Source organism: Somniosus microcephalus, unplaced genomic scaffold (assembly GCF_052327205.1).
Source record: "Somniosus microcephalus isolate GS21.2 unplaced genomic scaffold, FLI_Smic_1.0 unresolved_chr1, whole genome shotgun sequence".
NCBI classification, from domain to species: Eukaryota; Metazoa; Chordata; class Chondrichthyes; order Squaliformes; family Somniosidae; genus Somniosus; species Somniosus microcephalus.
The window spans coordinates 126443097-126460493 of NW_028225179.1; positions in this window are offsets into that span (position 1 = coordinate 126443097).

Below are 17397 nucleotides of genomic sequence, written 5' to 3' on the forward strand. Positions count from 1 at the left end.
GACAGAGGGTGTGTGTGAGGGGAAGTGATGGACAGAGGGTGTGTGTGGGGGGAGTGAGGACAGAGGGTGTGTGTGGGGGAGTGAGGATAGAGGGTGTGTGTGTGGGGGGGAGTGAGGACAGAGGGTGTGTGTGGGGGGAGTGAGGACAGAGGGTGTGTGGGGGGGAGTGAGGACAGAGGGTGTGTGTGGGGGGGAGTGAGGATAGAGGGTGTGTGTGGGGGGGAGTGAGGACAGAGGGTGTGTGGGGGGGGAGTGAGGACAGAGGGTGTGTGGGGGGGAAGTGAGGACAGAGGGTGTGTGTGGGGGGAGTGAGGACAGAGGGTGTGTGTGTGAGAGTGTGGGGGAGTGAGGACAGAGGGTGTGTGTGTGGGGGAAGTGAGGACAGAGGGTGTGTGTGGGGGGGAGTGAGGACAGAGGGTGTGTGGGGGGGAGTGAGGACAGAGGGTGTGTGTGGGGCGAGTGAGGACAGAGGGTGTGTGTGTGGGGGGGAGTGAGGACAGAGGGTGTGTGTGGGGGGGAGTGAGGACAGAGGGTGTGTGTGGGGGGGAGTGAGGACAGAGGGTGTGTGTGGGGGGGAGTGAGGACAGAGGGTGTGTGTGGGGGGAGTGAGGACAGAGGGTGTGTGTGGGGGGTGTGAGGACAGAGGGTGTGTTTGGGGGGAGTGAGGACAGAGGGTGTGTGTGGGGGGAGTGAGGACAGAGGGTGTGTGTGGGGGGAGTGAGGACAGAGGGTGTGTGTGGGGGGAGTGAGGACAGAGGGTGTGTGTGGGGGGAGTGAGGACAGAGGGTGTGTGTGGGGGGAGTGAGGACAGAGGGTGTGTGTGGGGGGAGTGAGGAAGAGGGGGTGTGGGGGGAGTGAGGACAGGGGGTGTGTGTGTGGGGGGAGCGAGGACAGAGGGTGTGTGTGGGGGGAGTGAGGACAGAGGTTGTGTGGGGGGATTGAGGACAGAGGGTGTGTGTGGGGGGGGGAGTGAGGACAGAGGGTGTGTATGTGGGGGGAGTGAGGACAGAGGGTGTGTGGGGGGGAGTGAGGACAGAGGGTGTGTGTGGGGGGAGTGAGGACAGAGGGTGTGTGGGGGGGGGAGTGAGGACAGAGGGTGTATGTGGGGAGAGTGAGGACAGAGTGTGTGTGTTGGGGGGGGAGTGAGGACAGAGGGTGTGTGTGGGGGGAGTGAGGACAGAGGGTGTGTGTGGGGGGGAGTGAGGACAGAGGGTGTGGGTGGGGGGAGTGAGGACAGAGGGTGTGTGTGGGGGGAGTGAGGACAGAGTGTGTGTGTGGGGGGAATGAGGACAGAGGGTGCGTGTGGGGGGGAGTGAGGACAGAGGGTGTGGGGGGGGAGTGAGGACAGAGGGTGTGTGTGGGGGGAGTGAGGACAGAGGGTGTGTGTGGGGGAGTGAGGACAGAGGGTGTGTGTGGGGGGGGAGTGAGGACAGAGGGTGTGTGTGGGGGTAGTGAGGACAGAGGGTGTGTGTTGGGGGAGTGAGGACAGAGGGTGTGTGGGGGGAGTGAGGACAGAGGGTGTGTGTGTGTGGGGGGGGAGTGAGGACAGAGGGTGTGTGTGGGGGGAGTGAGGACAGAGGGTGTGTGTGGGGGGAGTGAGGACAGAGGGTGTGTGTGTGTGGGGGGGGAGTGAGGACAGAGGATGTGTGGGGGGAGTGAGGACAGAGGGTGTGTGTGGGGGGGAGTGAGGACAGCGGGTGTGTGTGTGGGGAGTGAGGACAGAGGGTGTGTGTGGGGGGAGTGAGGACAGAGGGTGTGCGTGGGGGGGAGTGAGGACAGAGGGTGTGTGTGGGGGGAGTGAGGACAGAGGATGTGTGTGGGGGGGAGTGAGGACAGAGGATGTGTGTGGGGGGAGTGAGGACAGAGGGTGTGTGTGTGTGGGGGGAGTGAGGACAGAGGGTGTGTGTGGGGGGGAGTGAGGAGAGAGGGTGTGTTTGGGGGGGAGTGAGGACAGAGGGTGTGTTTGGGGGGGAGTGAGGACGGAGGGTGTGTGTGGGGGGAGTGAGGACGGAGGGTGTGTGTGGGGGGAGTGAGGACAGAGGGTGTGTGTGGGGGTAGTGAGGACAGAGGGTGTGTGTGGGGGGAGTGAGGACAGAGGGTGTGTGTGGGGGGAGTGAGGACAGAGGGTGTGTGTGGGGGGAGTGAGGAAAGAGGTTGTGTGTGGGGGGAGTGAGGACAGAGGGTGTGTGTGTGGGGGAGTGAGGACAGAGGTTGTGTGTGGGGCGAGTGAGGACAGAGGGTGTGTGTGGGGGGAGTGAGGACAGAGGGTGTTTGTGGGGGGAGTGAGGACAGAGGGGCTACAGCAAAACCTGGACCTGCTGGAGTCGTACTGCCAGACTTGGGCCCTGACAATAAATCCCCAAAAAACCAAAGTCCTTGTGTTCCAGCAAAGATCCAAACATCAGGGACCCAAAATAAATTTCACAGTAGGAACAACCAAAATTGAACAAACCACTAACTACACATACTTGGGCTTAAAAATCAGTTCTACGGGAAACTTCAAACTGGCTGTGAATGAACTGAAAGAGAAAGCAAGAAGGGCTTTCTATGCCATCAAAAAATCAATCCAAATAGAAATCCCAATTAGCATTTGGCTCAAAATTTTCAAATCAGTAATTGAACCAATTGCACTCTATGGCAGTGAGGTATGGGGACCGCTAACTCAACAAGAATTTGCAAAATGGGACAAACACCCAATTGAGATCCTACATGCAGAATTCTGTAAAAGTATCCTCCGGACTCAAAGGAAAACAGTAAACAATGCATGCAGGGCGGAACTAGGCCAATATCCATTAATAATCACTATCCAAAAAAGAGCCACCAAATTTTGGAATCACCTACAAATGAGCAATCCCCAATGCTATCACTACGACGCCCTGAAATGCCAAGAGCTGACCATAAAGAAGAATACCCTCAGTCAACTAGTCCTGGGACTCAGTGAAGTAACTACTAACAATACTAACAATAACCAGCCCCAGGACAGTGACAGGGTAACACAAAGAATTCGACCCAACACAATCGTCGCTAAGCAAAAGGAAAAATATCTGACATATTGGGCAGAAACAACAAAAACCCAAAGCAAACTCAATTGCTACTTGGCCCTAAACAGACAATACAACATAGCTGATTACCTGACCATGGTAAAGGATAACAAACTGAGAAGAACCTTGACAAGGTACAGACTTAGCGAACATAGCCTAGCGATCGAAAAAGGCAGACACAGGCAGACCAGGCTGCCAAGAGAGGACAGGATATGCTCTCACTGCAGTCAGGGAGTGGTGGAGACAGAGATGCACTTCCTCACAGCTTGTGGAAAATATCAGGGCATCAGGGAGAATTTCTACCAAAAATTCTCACAAATATGCCCTGATTTCAGAAATCTGAATGACAACCAAAAACTCCCATTCCTACTGGGAGAGGAGAGAAGCTGTATAACACTGGCGGCGCACTATGTTACAGCTTGCCATGAACAGAGGGACAACCAGTAAACTAAGAAAAAAATATATATAAACAATGCGAATGTATATTTATACACTCAGGGATATACCTGTTTATACACTGTATGAATAGAACTGCGTTTATGTGCTAAACCATAAATGTATTTTGATGCTTTGGCAACATAAGATGTAACTTATCATGCCAATAAAGCGATTTAAATTGTAAAAAAAAAAAATTGTGTGGGGGGAGTGAGGACAGAGGGTGTGTGTGGGGGGGAGTGAGGACAGAGGGTGTGTGTGGGGGGGAGTGAGGACAGAGGGTGTGTGTGGGGGGAGTGAGGACAGAGGGTGTGTGTGGGGGGGAGTGAGGACAGAGGGTGTATGTGGGGAGAGTGAGGACAGAGTGTGTGTGTTGGGGGGGGAGTGAGGACAGAGGGTGTGTGTGGGGGGAGTGAGGACAGAGGGTGTGTGTGGGGGGGAGTGAGGACAGAGGGTGTGGGTGGGGGGAGTGAGGACAGAGGGTGTGTGTGGGGGGAGTGAGGACAGAGTGTGTGTGTGGGGGGAATGAGGACAGAGGGTGTGTGTGGGGGGAGTGAGGACAGAGGGTGTGGGGGGGGAGTGAGGACAGAGGGTGTGTGTGGGGGGAGTGAGGACAGAGGGTGTGTGTGGGGGAGTGAGGAAAGAGGGTGTGTGTGGGGGGGGAGTGAGGACAGAGGGTGTGTGTGGGGGTAGTGAGGACAGAGGGTGTGTGTTGGGGGAGTGAGGACAGAGGGTGTGTGGGGGGAGTGAGGACAGAGGGTGTGTGTGTGTGGGGGGGGAGTGAGGACAGAGGGTGTGTGTGGGGGGAGTGAGGACAGAGGGTGTGTGTGGGGGGAGTGAGGACAGAGGGTGTGTGTGTGTGGGGGGGGAGTGAGGACAGAGGATGTGTGGGGGGAGTGAGGACAGAGGGTGTGTGTGGGGGGGAGTGAGGACAGCGGGTGTGTGTGTGGGGAGTGAGGACAGAGGGTGTGTGTGAGGGGAGTGAGGACAGAGGGTGTGCGTGAGGGGAGTGAGGACAGAGGGTGTGCGTGGGGGGGAGTGAGGACAGAGGGTGTGTGTGGGGGGAGTGAGGACAGAGAGTGTGTGGGGGTGGAGTGAGGACAGAGGATGTGTGTGGGGGGAGTGAGGACAGAGGGTGTGTGTGTGTGGGGGGAGTGAGGACAGAGGGTGTGTGTGGGGGGGAGTGAGGAGAGAGGGTGTGTTTGGGGGGGAGTGAGGACAGAGGGTGTGTGTGGGGGGAGTGAGGACAGAGGGTGTGTGTGGGGGGAGTGAGGACAGAGGGTGTGTGTGGGGGGTGTGAGGACAGAGGGTGTGTGTGGGGGGAGTGAGGACAGAGGGTGTGTGTGGGGGGAGTGAGGACAGAGGGTGTGTGTGGGGGGAGTGAGGAAAGAGGTTGTGTGTGGGGGGAGTGAGGACAGAGGGTGTGTGTGTGGGGGAGTGAGGACAGAGGTTGTGTGTGGGGGGAGTGAGGACAGAGGGTGTGTGTGGGGGGAGTGAGGACAGAGGGTGTTTGTGGGGGGAGTGAGGACAGAGGGTGTGTGTGGGGGGAGTGAGGACAGAGGGTGTGTGTGGGGGGGAGTGAGGACAGAGGGTGTGTGTGGGGGGGAGTGAGGACAGAGGGTGTGTGTGGGGGGAGTGAGGACAGAGGGTGTGTGTGGGGGGAGTGAGGACAGAGGGTGTGTGTGGGGGGAGTGAGGACACAGGGTGTGTGTGGGGGGGAGTGAGGACAGAGGGTGTGTGGGGGGAAGTGAGGACAGAGGGTGTGTGTGGGGGGAGTGAGGACAGAGGGTGTGTGTGTGTGGGGGAAGTGAGGACAGAGGGTGTGTGTGGGGGGGAGTGAGGACAGAGGGTGTGTGTGTGTGGGGGGAGTGAGGACAGAGGGTGTGTGTGGGGGGAGTGAGGACAGAGGGTGTGTGTGGGGGGAGTGAGGAGAGAGGGTGTGTTTGGGGGGGAGTGAGGACAGAGGGTGTGTGTGGGGGGAGTGAGGACAGAGGGTGTGTGTGGGGGGAGTGAGGACAGAGGGTGTGTGTGGGGGGAGTGAGGACAGAGGGTGTGTGTGGGGGGAGTGAGGACAGAGGGTGTGTGTGGGGGGAGTGAGGAAAGAGCTTGTGGGTGGGGGGAGTGAGGACAGAGGTTGTGTGTGTGGGGGAGTGAGGACAGAGGTTGTGAGTGGGGGGAGTGCGGACAGAGGGTGTGTGTGGGGGGAGTGAGGACAGAGGGTGTTTGTGGGGGGAGTGAGGAGAGAGGGTGTGTGTGGGGGGGAGTGAGGACAGAGGGTGTGTGTGGGGGGAGTGAGGACAGAGGGGGTGTGTGGGGGGAGTGAGGACAGAGGGTGTGTGTGGGGGGAGTGAGGACACAGGGTGTGTGTGGGGGGAGTGAGGACACAGGGTGTGTGTGGGGGGGAGTGAGGACAGAGGGTGTGTGGGGGGAAGTGAGGACAGAGGGTGTGTGTGGGGGGAGTGAGGACAGAGGGTGTGTGTGGGGGGAGTGAGGACAGAGGGTGTGTGGGGGGGGGAGTGAGGACAGAGGGTGTGTGTGGGGGGAGTGAGGACAGAGGGTGTGTGGGGGGGGAGTGAGGACAGAGGGTGTGTGGGGGAGTGAGGACAGAGGGTGTGTGGGGGGAGTGAGGACAGAGGGTGTGTGGGGGAGTGAGGACAGAGGGTGTGTGTGGGTGGGAGTGAGGACAGAGGGTGTGTGTGGGGGAAGTGAGGACAGAGGGTGTGTGTGTGGGGGGAGTGAGGACAGAGGGTGTGCGGGGGGAGTGAGGACAGAGGGTGTGTGTGGGGGGGGAGTGAGGACAGAGGGTGTGTGTGGGGGGAGTGAGGACAGAGGGTGTGTGTGGGGGGAGTGAGGACAGAGGGTGTGTGTGGGGGAGTGAGGACAGAGGGTGTGTGTGGGGGGAGTGAGGACAGAGTGTGTGTGTGGGGGGGGAGTGAGGACAGAGGGTGTCCTGCCAAACTATAGAACATCCGATCATATCTTCACCCTGCAGACCCTAATTGACAAACACGTTCACCATAACAAAAGCAAAATCTACACATGCTTTGTAGATTTCCAGAAGGCTTTCGACTCCATCTGGCATGACGGTTTATTCCTGAAACTTATCGAAAGTGGGGTTGGAGGGAAAACATATGATGTAATTAAATCAATGTATACAAACAACAAATGTGCAGTTAAAATTGGAGACAAACAAACAAAATACTTCCCACAGGGGCGGGGGGTGACGCAGGGCTCGCCAATCTCACCGACACTCTTTAATATTTACATAAATGGATTGGCAAAACTACTTGAACAATCTACAGCACCCGGCCTCACCCTATATGAATCCAAGTTTAAATTCCTCCTCTATGCAGACGACCTGGTTCTGCTGTCACCTACTAAAGAGGGGCTACAGCAAAACCTGGACCTGCTGGAGTCGTACTGCCAGCCTTGGGCCCTGACAATAAATCCCCAAAAAACCAAAGTCCTTGTGTTCCAGCAAAGATCCAAACATCAGGGACCCAAAATAAATTTCACAGTCGGAACAACCAAAATTGAACAAACCACTAACTACACATACTTGGGCTTAAAAATCAGTTCTACGGGAAACTTCAAACTGGCTGTGAATGAACTGAAAGAGAAAGCAAGAAGGGCTTTCTATGCCATCAAAAAATCAATCCAAATAGAAATCCCAATTAGCATCTGGCTCAAAATTTTCAAATCAGTAATTGAACCAATTGCACTCTATGGCAGTGAGGTATGGGGACCGCTAACTCAACAAGAATTTGCAAAATGGGACAAACACCCAATTGAGATCCTACATGCAGAATTCTGTAAAAGTATCCTCCGGACTCAAAGGAAAACAGTAAACAATGCATGCAGGGCGGAACTAGGCCAATATCCATTAATAATCACTATCCAAAAAAGAGCCACCAAATTTTGGAATCACCTACAAATGATCAATCCCCAATGCTATCACTACGACGCCCTGAAATGCCAAGAGCTGACCATAAAGAAGAATACCCTCAGTCAACTAGTCCTGGGACTCAGTGAAGTAACTACTAACAATACTAACAAAAACCAGCCCCAGGACAGTGACAGGGTAACACAAAGAATTCGACCCAACACAATCGTCGCTAAGCAAAAGGAAAAATATCTGACATATTGGGCAGAAACAACAAAAACCCAAAGCAAACTCAATTGCTACTTGGCCCTAAACAGACAATACAACATAGCTGATTACCTGACCATGGTAAAGGATAACAAACTGAGAAGAACCTTGACAAGGTACAGACTTAGCGAACATAGCCTAGCGATCGAAAAAGGCAGACACAGGCAGACCAGGCTGCCAAGAGAGGACAGGATATGCTCTCACTGCAGTCAGGGAGTGGTGGAGACAGAGATGCACTTCCTCACAGCTTGTGGAAAATATCAGGGCATCAGGGAGAATTTCTACCAAAAATTCTCACAAATATGCCCTGATTTCAGAAATCTGAATGACAACCAAAAACTCCCATTCCTACTGGGAGAGGAGAGAAGCTGTATAACACTGGCGGCACACTATGTTACAGCTTGCCATGAACAGAGGGACAACCAGTAAACTAAGAAAAGAATATATATAAACAATGCGAATGTATATTTATACACTCAGGGATATACCTGTTTATACAATGTATGAATAGAACTGCGTTTATGTGCTAAACCATAAATGTATTTTGATGCTTTGGCAACATAAGATGTAACTTTTCATGCCAATAAAGCGATTTGAATTGTGAATTGTGAATTGTGTGTGGGGGGAGTGAGGACAGAGGGTGTGTGTGGGGGGGGAGTGCGGACAGAGGGTGTGTGTGGGGGGAGTGAGGACAGAGGGTGTGTGCGGGGGTGGAGTGAGGACAGAGGGTGTGCGTGGGGGGGAGTGAGGACAGAGGGTGTGCGTGGGGGGAGTGAGGACAGAGGGTGTGTGTGGGGGGAGTGAGGACAGAGGGTGTGTGTGGGGGGAGTGAGGACAGAGGGTGTGTGTGGGGGGAGTGAGGACAGAGGGTGTGTGTGGGGGGAGTGAGGACAGAGGGTGTGTGTGGGGGGAGTGAGGACAGAGGGTGTGTGTGGGGGGAGTGAGGACAGAGGGTGTGTGTGGGGGGAGTGAGGACAGAGGGTGTGTGTGGGGGGAGTGAGGACAGAGGGTGTGTGTGGGGGGAGTGAGGACAGAGGGTGTGTGTGGGGGGGAGTGAGGACAGAGGGTGTGTGGGGGGGAGTGAGGACAGAGGGTGTGTGTGGGGGGGAGTGAGGACAGAGGGTGTGTGTGGAGGGGAGTGAGGACAGAGGGTGTGTGTGGGGGGGAGTGAGGACAGAGGGTGTGTGTGGGGGGGGTGAGGACAGAGGGTGTGTGTGGGGGGGAGTGAGGACAGAGGGTGTGTGTGGGGGGGAGTGAGGACAGAGGGTGTGTGTGGGGGGTAGTGAGGACAGAGGGTGTGTGTGGGGGGGAGTGAGGACAGAGGGTGTGTTTGTGGGGGAGTGAGGACAGAGGGTGTGTGTGGGGGGAGTGAGGACAGAGGGTGTGTGTGGGGGGGAGTGAGGACAGAGGGTGTGTGTGGGGGGGAGTGAGGACAGAGGGTGTGTGTGGGGGGGAGTGAGGACAGAGGGTGTGTTTGTGGGGGAGTGAGGACAGAGGACAGAGAGACTAGCAGACGGAGTGAATACACACGCTGAAGATGGGCTGCTGAGATTTTAGTGTTTTTAGTGTCTAAAGTGGGGGAAAAAAGTTTCATTTCATTTCAATTTTTAAAAGGTTTTAAAATTAAATTTAGTTCTAGTTAAGTTAGTTTAGTTTAGTTTAGTTTAAGTTTAGATTAGTCTCGACAAAGTAGAGAAGGAAAAGACTGCCAGAAAGACTACCAAAGAAAAAAAAACCCAGAGGAAAATAGAGGAAAAAAAAAGCCTAAGCAAAAAAAACCAAAGCAAAAAAAAAAAAGAAACAAGAGAAGAACTACACAAACCAGTGAACGGCAGCCACATGGGGCTTCAGCAGCGGTGGTTGAGTCGGCGGCGTCGGGGCCGAGTTCGAGGAGGCGAGGTGACTCGGGCCGCAGCCCAGCGGTCCAGCAACCGGCACAGCCGAGGGCAATCGGGCCGCATCCCAGAAATCGGCACAGCCGAGGGCAATCGGGCCGCATCCCAGAAATCGGAACGCAGCCCGGCAACGGGCACAGCGGAGAGGACTCGGGCCGCATCCCAGAAATCGGCACAGCCGAAGAGATCCGGAATGCAGCCCGGCAATCGGCACAGCAGAGAGGACTCGGGCCGAATCCCAGAAATCGGCACAGCCGAGGAGATTCGGAACGCAGCCCGGAAATCCAGCAATCGGCACAGCCGAGGGGACTCGGGCCGCAGCCCAACAATCCAGCACGGGAAAGGCCCGAGGAGCCAGGCCAGCAGGCACAGAGACCTCTGAGGAGAAGGAGAGCAACCAGAAGGCTCGCAACCAAGACCGTGAGTACAGGGCCCAGGGAGCGAGGCCCAGGGAAATGCCCGAAGAGCCAGGCCGAAACAGAGGCCCAGAGACCTCTGAGGGGGAGGGGAACAGCCCGAAGGCACCGGGAAACAGCGGCTCACAGACTCAGACCTGAGAAGGGTGAACCCAGGAGCCGAGGCCCAGGGACCACGGGGTCGGAGAGGGGGACCGGGAAAGTTCGCGAACAGGGAGAGGGTAACACCAAACCCGAGGCCCCAGAAAAGCTTATTCTAAGATCAACAATACTTTACCAAAAATGAGCGAATCAGAAGATCCACAACAGCCCCGCTTCCAGATTCCCCCCAACACCACAAAAAAAGCTATAAAAACGATCAAGCATGCTCAGATGAGAGAAAAACCAGAAACTCTCTTTACTGACTGTTACAACAATGGGACAAAACCTAACCTCATATTCTACTCAGATCAGCCAGCGGCTTGGATCAGAGCAATAAAATCACACTATACCAGTGTTAAGCTAAAAAATACCGCAAATGGGTCCATAATGAAAATTAACACACCAGGAGACAGTTCAATCACGACTGTCAACGCGTACAATACCGGAACAATATTAGTGCAAGGCAACCTCGACAAATTTGCAACGGCCTTCAGGACACTGAAAAGATCAACTACGAGGGGAATGAACAGCCCCAGAGTGGCCCGCACTCCCCCCAACATTGACAACTTACCAGGAGAAAATCTGCATGGTCAAGGGATGAACGAGCCACACAGTTCAAACCAGACACTAACCCCGGGGAACCACAGCCACACGATACAACTGACAAACCCCAGCATAACTACCACGGAGGAAGCCACACATAGTTCCCCTACCATTCCCAGCACACCAAGAGAAGAGCAGCATAGCCAGGAAGTGAGTGAGCCTTCCAGGGCCGACCAGCTTAGCCAGGAAGTGAGTGAGCCTTCCAGGGCCGACCAGACACATACCCCGGGATCACACAGCCAGATACAACCAAAAGATAAATTTAATCAATTAGAGATAGAGATGGTTAAACTTAGAGAGGAGGTCCTCAAATTGAATGACAAACAAAAGCAGGAGAGGGAGAGACACAAGAGAGAGCTGAATAGACTTGATAACCAGGTGAATCTACTTAAGAATCAGGTGAAAGAGCTGCAGGAAAAAGAAGAGAGCCATAGAGGAGAGAAAACACCATTAAACCAGCAACCAGAGACTAGAGATAAGACAAGACAAAGCCGGACGGAACGGCTGCACTCCCACATGGAACAAAAGCAACAGACACACAATACAAGGGGTGCCACACAGACCGACCAGCATACTGACTCGCAATCTTCCCCCACCACCATGGAACCACAAGCGAGCCACTCACAAGAGGTACGCACACACCAGACACCCCAGCCCAGCACACACACTATGAGTCCAGGCGAAAGCCACCAGACAGTAAACACAAACAAGGCTGACGTCGTAATACTCATAGACTCAAATGGGAAATTTCTATGGGAGAAAAAGCTCTTCCCTAGAAGTAAAGTAGAAAAGATTTGGTGCCCAACAACAGACAGAGCCATGGGATGGCTGACCAAAGCCAGATTAGGCTCCCCCCAACACATAATAATACACACGGGCACAAATGACCTAAAGGCCAAACAGAAAGAGGTAGCAACATCGCTCAGAGCAATGATTAGGAAGGCAAGCAGTACATTTCCAAACACTAGAATCACTGTTTCCACAATATTGCCGAGAACAGACTTCAACAACAACACAATTCATGAGATAAATGCCAGCATAGCAACAGAATGCGAATCAAACCACAACGTACACCTGGCCCAACACCCCACCCTCGATGAAGAATGTCTTTACGACCACGTCCACATCCAAAGGCAAAAAATATCGATCTTTGCTAAAGCCCTGAAGGACGTCGCTTTTAACCGGGTCCATACCCAGACTCCAAGAGGACCCCCCCCGACCACCAGAGATCAGCGGGGTACATATCAGGAACACTACAAAGACCACCACCACACCAACCGAGACCGGAGAGGATCCCCATGCAAAACAACATTATCAGACCTGCACCACTCCTGTCCCACAGGGGAATAGGACCGCTACCAGCCAGACAGGGGGAGAGATGCACAGGACGTACGCAATACCTCAGACAGAAACAATCCATTAAGAGACAATAAGCAGATGTGCAGCATCTACTTCCGCCTTATGGATCAAGGACTAATTAATAGAAAGAACTGTAACCAAATTGTATTAACTTTTGTAGACAACTGGGGTGATCTTTTTTTTTTTCCCCACACTTAGACACGACAAACACGTACCACTCTTTAACCTATCATAGAAAAAGATAAAACTTAACATGAAATCCTTATATATTTCGACCTGGAATATCCAAGGTCTACACTCTTCAGTGCGAGAAGTGAAGAGTAGGACCCCAGAGTTCATAGAGGAAACTAAAGATCTAGATATTATCATTTTACAGGAAACTTGGTATAAAGGAAAAGGACACACCGGCTGTCCCCAAGGGTACACTGAGCTAGTGGTCCCCTCCAATAAATTACCAAGTGTAACCCAAGGCAGAGACTCCGGAGGCATACTGATCTGGTTTAAAACAGAACTTAAGAATTACATCAAATTTATAAAAAAGGGCGAAAACCATATGTGGCTCAAACTTGAGAGGGAGATTATCTCAAACACCCAAGATGTTTACATTTGCGCACTTTATATCCCTCCAATCGATTCCCCGTACTACAAAGAGGACACCTTCTCCAACATGGAGGGGGAAATTATCCAATACCAGGCCCAGGGGAACGTGTTGATCTGTGGGGACCTCAATTCAAGAACGGGCGAAGAACCAGACTTCACCAATAATCAGGGAAACAATTACGTATTCGGGAATAACCACTTTGACATCCCTTCCCTTCCATACAGGCATAACTGCGACAAGCAGTCAAATACCAACGGTAAACAGCTACTACAGCTCTGTCGAAACCTGGGTCTGTACATTGTCAATGGTAGGTTCATAGGAGACCTCCTAGGAAGATCGACCTACTGCTCACCTCTTGGCTGCAGCACAGTAGACTATATGATTACAGACTTGGACCCATCCTCTTTCAGAGCATTCACAGTCAAACCACAAACAACACTGTCAGATCACAGCCAAATTACGATGTTTCTCAAAAAGACAGAAACAAACAACATAGAAACACAACCCAGTAAACTGTACAACACCAAAAAATCGTACAGATGGGCCAAAAATGACACGGAAAAATACCAGAAAACAATTAGCAATGCATCAACTCAAGCTCTCTTAGACACCTTTCTGGATAACATATACACTCACAATAAAGAAGGCGTAAACCGGGCAGTTAGTAAACTAAACAATATTTTTGATAATTTGGCAACAAATGCAAACTTGGGAGCTCGCAAGAACAAACCCAAAACAAAAAACTATGAAAAATGGTTTGACCATGATTGCCATAACATGAGGAAAAAACTTAGAAAACTATCAAACCAAAAACACAGACATCCAGAAAACGAGGAATTACGCTTTACTTATTGTCAGACGCTAACACAATACAGAAACACACTCAGGACCAAAAAAGAGCAATTTATTAAGAATACACTCAGCTCCATGGAGGAATCCATTGAGTCGAATTGTTTCTGGGACAACTTGAAAACACTACACAAAAAACAACACGACGATTTGTCCATTCAAAATGGGGACACATGGGTAAACCACTTTGAAAAATTATACCAGAAAAACACACTAAGACCTGAGCAACACCAAATACGCAAAAAACTAGAAAAGCTTGAAATGGCCATAAAAGATAACCAAAACCCGCTAGACGCCATAATAACAGAAAAAGAACTTCTTGAAAAACTCAAGGACCTGCGACCAGGAAAAGCTTGCGGGACAGACGGCATACTAAACGAGATGATTAAACACGCAGACGACAAACTGAAACTGGCTATCCTAAAACTCTTCAACTTGGTTCTGAGTGTCGGTTATTTCCCTGACATCTGGAACAAAGGACTCATAACACCCATATACAAAAGTGGGGACAAAATTGACCCAAACAACTATCGAGGCATCTGTGTAAACAGTAACCTGGGGAAGGTATTCTGTAGCATCATAAACAAAAGACTTATAAACTTCCTTGAAGAGCACAATGTCTTGAGTAAAAGCCAAATTGGATTCCTGCCAAACTATAGAACATCCGATCATATCTTCACCCTACAGACCCTAATTGACAAACACGTTCACCATAACAAAAGCAAAATCTACGCATGCTTTGTAGATTTCCAGAAGGCTTTCGACTCCATCTGGCATGACGGTTTATTCCTGAAACTTATCGAAAGCGGGGTAGGAGGGAAAACATATGATGTAATTAAATCAATGTATACAAACAATAAATGTGCAGTTAAAATTGGAGACAAACAAACAAAATACTTCCCACAGGGGCGGGGGGTGACGCAGGGCTCGCCAATCTCACCGACACTCTTTAATATTTACATTAATGGATTGGCAAAACTACTTGAACAATCTACAGCACCCGGCCTCACCCTATATGAATCCAAGGTTAAATTCCTCCTCTATGCCGACGACCTGGTTCTGCTGTCACCAACTAAGGAGGGTCTACAGCAGAACCTGGACCTGCTGGAGTCGTACTGCCAGACTTGGGCCCTGACAATAAATCCCCAAAAAACCAAAGTCCTTGTGTTCCAGCAAAGATCCAAACAACATGGACCCACAATAAATTTCACAGTAGGAACAACCAAAATTGAACAAACCACTAACTACACATACTTGGGCTTAAAAATCAGTTCTACGGGAAACTTCAAACTGGCTGTGAATGAACTGAAAGAGAAAGCAAGAAGGGCTTTCTATGCCATCAAAAAATCAATCCAAATAGAAATCCCAATTAGCATTTGGCTCAAAATTTTCAAATCAGTAATTGAACCAATTGCACTCTATGGCAGTGAGGTCTGGGGACCACTAACACAACAAGATTTTGCAAAATGGGACAAACACCCAATTGAGATCCTACATGCGGAATTCTGTAAAAGTATCCTCCGGACTCAAAGGAAAACAGTAAACAACGCATGCAGGGCGGAACTAGGCCAATACCCATTAATAATCACGATCCAAAAAAGAGCCACCAAATTTTGGAATCACCTACAAATGAGCAACCCCCAATGCTATCACTACGACGCCCTGAAATGCCAAGAGCTGACCATAAAGAAGAATACCCTCAGTCAACTAGTCCTGGGACTCAATAAAGTAACTAATAACAATACTAACAATAACCAGTCCCAGGACAGTGACAGGGTAACACAAAGAATTCGACCCAACACAATCGTCGCTAAGCAAAAGGAAAAATATCTGACATATTGGGCAGAAACAACAAAAACCCAAAGCAAACTCAATTGCTACTTGGCCCTAAACAGACAATACAACATAGCTGATTACCTCACCATGGTAAAGGATAACAAACTGAGAAGAACCTTGACAAGGTACAGACTTAGCGAACATAGCCTAGCGACCGAAAAAGGCAGACACAGGCAGACCAGGCAGCCAAGAGAAGACAGGATATGCTCCCACTGCAGTCAGCGAGTAGTTGAGACAGAGATGCACTTCCTCACAGCCTGTGGAAAATATTAGGGCATCAGAGAGAATTTCTACCAAAAATTCTCACAAATATGCCCTGAATTCAGAAATCTGACTGACAACCAAAAACTCCCATTCCTACTGGGGGAGGAGAGAAGCTGTGTAACACTGGCGGCACACTATGTTACAGCTTGCCATGAACAGAGGGACAACCAGTAAACTAAGACAAGAGTACATATAAACAAGGCGAATGTATACTCATAAACTCAGGGATATACCTGTTTATACACTGTATGAATGGAACCGCGTTTATGTGTTCAACCATAAATGTATTTTGATGCTTTGGCAACATAAGATGTACCTTATCAGGCCAATAAAGCGATTTGTATTGTATTGAATTATTGTATTGTGTGTGGGGGGAGTGAGGACAGAGGGTGTGTGTGGGGGGAGTGAGGACAGAGGGTGTGTGGGGGGAGTGAGGACAGAGGGTGTGTGGGGGGAGTGAGGACAGAGGGTGTGTGTGGGGGGAGTGAGGACAGAGGGTGTGTGTGGGGGGGAGTGAGGACAGAGGGTGTGTGTGGGGGGAGTGAGGAGAGAGGGTGTGGGGGGGGAGTGAGGACAGAGGGTGTGTGTGGGGGGAGTGAGGACAGAGGGTGTGTGGGGGGGAGTGAGGACAGAGGGTGTGTGTGGGGGGGAGTGAGGACAGAGGGTGTGTGTGGGGGGAGTGAGGACAGAGGGTGTGTGTGGGGGGAGTGAGGACAGAGGGTGTGTGTGGGGGGCAGTGAGGACAGAGGGTGTGTGGGGGGGAGTGAGGACAGAGGGTGTGTGTGGGGGGGAGTGAGGACAGAGGGTGTGTGTGGGGGGAATGAGGACAGAGGGTGTGTGTGGGGGAGTGAGGACAGAGGGTGTGTGTGGGGGGGGAGCGAGGACAGAGGGTGTGCGTGGGGGGGAGTGAGGACAGAGGGTGTGTGTGGGGGGGGAGTGAGGACAGAGGGTGTGTGTGGGGGGAGTGAGGACAGAGGGAGTGTGTGGGGGGAGTGAGGACAGAGGGTGTGTGTGGGGGGAGTGAGGACAGAGGGTGTGTGTGGGGGGAGTGAGGACAGAGGGTGTGTGTGGGGGGAGTGAGGACAGAGGGTGTGTGGGGGGGAGTGAGGACAGAGGGTATGTGTGGGGGGGAGTGAGGACAGAGGGTGTGTGTGGGGGGAGTGAGGACAGAGGGTGTGTGTGGGGGGTGTGAGGACAGAGGGTGTGTGTGGGGGAGTGAGGACAGAGGGTGTGTGTGGGGGGGAGTGAGGACAGAGGGTGTGTGTGGGGGGAGTGAGGACAGAGGGTGTGTGGTGGGGGAGTGAGGACAGAGGGTGTGTGTGGGGGGAGTGAGGACAGAGGGTGTGTGTGGGGGGGAGTGAGGACAGAGGGTGTGTGTGGGGGGAGTGAGGACAGAGGGTGTGTGTGGGGGGAGTGAGGACAGAGGGTGTGTGTGGGGGGAGTGAGGACAGAGGGTGTGTGTGGGGGGAGTGAGGACAGAGGGTGTGTGTGGGGGGAGTGAGGACAGAGGATGTGTGTGGGGGGAGTGAGGACAGAGGGTGTGTGTGTGGGTGAGTGAGGACAGAGGGTGTGTGTGGGGGGGAGTGAGGACAGAGGGTGTGTGTGTGGGGAGATTGACGACAGAGGGTGTGTGTGGGGGGAGTGAAGACAGAGGGTGTGTGTGGGGGGAGTGAGGACAGAGGGTGTGTGTGGGGGGGAGTGAGGACAGAGGGTGTGTGTGGGGGGGGAGTGAGGACAGAGGGTGTGAGTGGGGGGGGAGTGAGGACAGAGGGTGCGTGTGAGGGGTTGAGGACAGAGGCTACGTGTG